Source organism: Triticum aestivum, chromosome 5D (genome assembly GCF_018294505.1).
Source record: "Triticum aestivum cultivar Chinese Spring chromosome 5D, IWGSC CS RefSeq v2.1, whole genome shotgun sequence".
In the NCBI taxonomy this organism is placed as follows: domain Eukaryota; kingdom Viridiplantae; phylum Streptophyta; class Magnoliopsida; order Poales; family Poaceae; genus Triticum; species Triticum aestivum.
The window spans coordinates 51,441,250-51,443,757 of record NC_057808.1 but is presented as its reverse complement, the minus strand read 5'-3'; positions in this window follow the sequence as shown (position 1 = coordinate 51,443,757).

Below are 2,508 nucleotides of genomic sequence, written 5' to 3'. Positions count from 1 at the left end.
GGGCGGCGACGAGTGGTGGGGGCGGCGGCGCGCGGCGGGCGGTGGGGTGGGGCGCGTCGGCGAGGAGAGAGAGGGAGAGAACAGAGAGTAACGGGCGGGGGGGTACGGGCCGTTAGGTAGTCTCCTCTTTGCCGTCCGCCACTCTTTGCCGTCCGCCCTTTTGCCTCTTTGCCGTCTGCTGGCAGACGGCAAAGAGGTGGGGCGTTAAGTTTTTTCCAAACGGGCGGGGGTGGGGGCCACCTCTCTCTTTGCCGTCTGCCAGCGGACGGCAAAGATTCTTTGCCGTCTGCTGGCTGATGGCAAAGAGCTCGCAGATGGCAAAGAGCTTCTTTGCCGTCTGCCATTTCTTTGCCGTCTGCTTTTGGGTAGCTGATGGCAAAGAGCTTCTTTGCCGTCAGCTAGCAGACGGCAAAGAGCTGGCAGATGGCAAATTAGCTGATTTCAGTAGTGAACACCACGGGGTCCTGTTCATCCACCCCCACCGGGAACTGTTCATCCAAACCCTCCCAGCAACGCTCACTGTTCATCCAAATGCAGCATCGATCGGCTTCAGTTAGCAGCAATAGCGAAGGAATCGCTCGATCGGGTTCAGTTAACAGCCATCGATCGATCGCTCGGGTTCAGTAACGCATAGCCTGCAGTGCAATCGCTCGGGTTCAGTTAGAGCCCAGTGCCTCGCTCGTGTTCTGTTAGAGCCCAACGCCTCGCACCCACGCGCGTGCGTGTACAAGAGAGAAACGCGCATCGCTCGGCCCCGACCACCCACCGTAACCGGGAACACCCCGATATTTTCCTTGCCCTTGCTTCTACCACGGTTTTTTTGTCATGGACAGCCCAAAGAATGTCATGCAGCTGCATCTCCGGCCTGCCCAGGACGAAAAGCCCATTTTCAGTCATGAATTTTTTGTCATAGAAGTAGGACCCCACCACATCTATGATGATACCGGGTTTTGTCACAATTATCGTCATAGAAGTGTCATAAGTATGACAGAAAAAAATTTCGTTCGAGCCAAAATGTCACGGATGTGTCTTTTTTTTGTAGTGAGAGTAACCCATGATCCTAATCGATTGTGCATTTGCATTCAAAAGCAAATTTTAAATAATGCACAAATTTAGGGGGAGCTCTTGCTTATCACATACTTCTCAAAGCAACGATGTTTTCAATCTTATGTTCATTTGTCGAAGCTTTGATCTATATGTTGTCATCAATTACCAAAAAGGGGAGATTGAAAGTGCAAGTATCCCTGGGTGGTTTTGGTAATTCCTAACAACATATAGCTCATTGAGCTAATGCTATTTCAAGATAAAAATTTCAGGAAATCTCAATGATTGGCATGGCATGAATTAAGAAAGTGGACCCCTCAAGATGCTAAGGACAAAAGTATTGGCTCAAGCTCAAAGCACAAGACTCTACATTTTATTTTTAGTGATCCAAGATCACATTGAGTCCATAGGAAAAGCCAATACTATTAAGAGGGGGTGAGGTGTTGCTTAATGAGGTTCTTGCTCAAAATGCTTAGTGATATGCTCCAAAACCCTCAACTACTTTCTCATATTCAAATATGTCCCAAACCAAAAGTCAAACTCAGCCCCACCAATTTGATCTGTCCGGCGCCACCGAGTTCACTTGACATAGCCACTGCCACAAACCCTAGTCTTTTCGGTCTCACCGATAGGGATCTCGGTCTCACCGAGATGGGATTGTAATCTCTCTGTTTCCCTTCGTAATGTTTCGGTCCCACCGAGATGAGCGATCGGTCCCACCGAGATTCCAATGCAAACTCTCTGTTTCCCTTTCGTAACATTTCGGTCCAACCGAGATGAGAGAATTGGTCCCACCGAGTTTGCCTGACCAACTCTCTGGTTAGTCTGTTACCAAAATCGGTCTCACCGAGTTTGTGTAATCGGTCTCACCGAGATTATGTTATGCCCTAACCCTGATGACATCGGTCCCACCGAGTTGACATGTGTCGGTCCCACTGAAAACCCTAACGGTCACATTATGAACCAAATCGGTCCGACCGAGTTCTCTGAATCGGTCCCACCGAGTTTGGTAAATTGTGTGTAACGGTTAGATTTTGTGTGGAGGCTATATATACCCCTCCACCCACTCTTCATTTGTCGAGAGAGCCATCAGAACATGCCTACACTTCCAACATACAATTTTTGAGAGAGAACCACCTACACTTGTGTTGAGGTCAAGATATTCCATTCCAACCACATAAATCTTGATCTCTAGCCTTCCCCAAGTTGCTTTCCACTTAAATCATCTTTCCACCAAATCCTATCCTATGAGAGAGAGTTGAGTGTTGGGGAGACTATCATTTGAAGAACAAGAGCAAGCAGTTCATCATCAACACACCATCTATTACCTCTTGGAGAGTGGTGTCTCCTAGATTGGTTAGGTGTCACTTGGGAGCCTCCGTCAAGATTGTGGAGTTGAACCAAGGAGTTTGTAAGGGAAAGGAGATCACCTACTTCGTGAAGATCTACCCGAGTGAGGCAAGT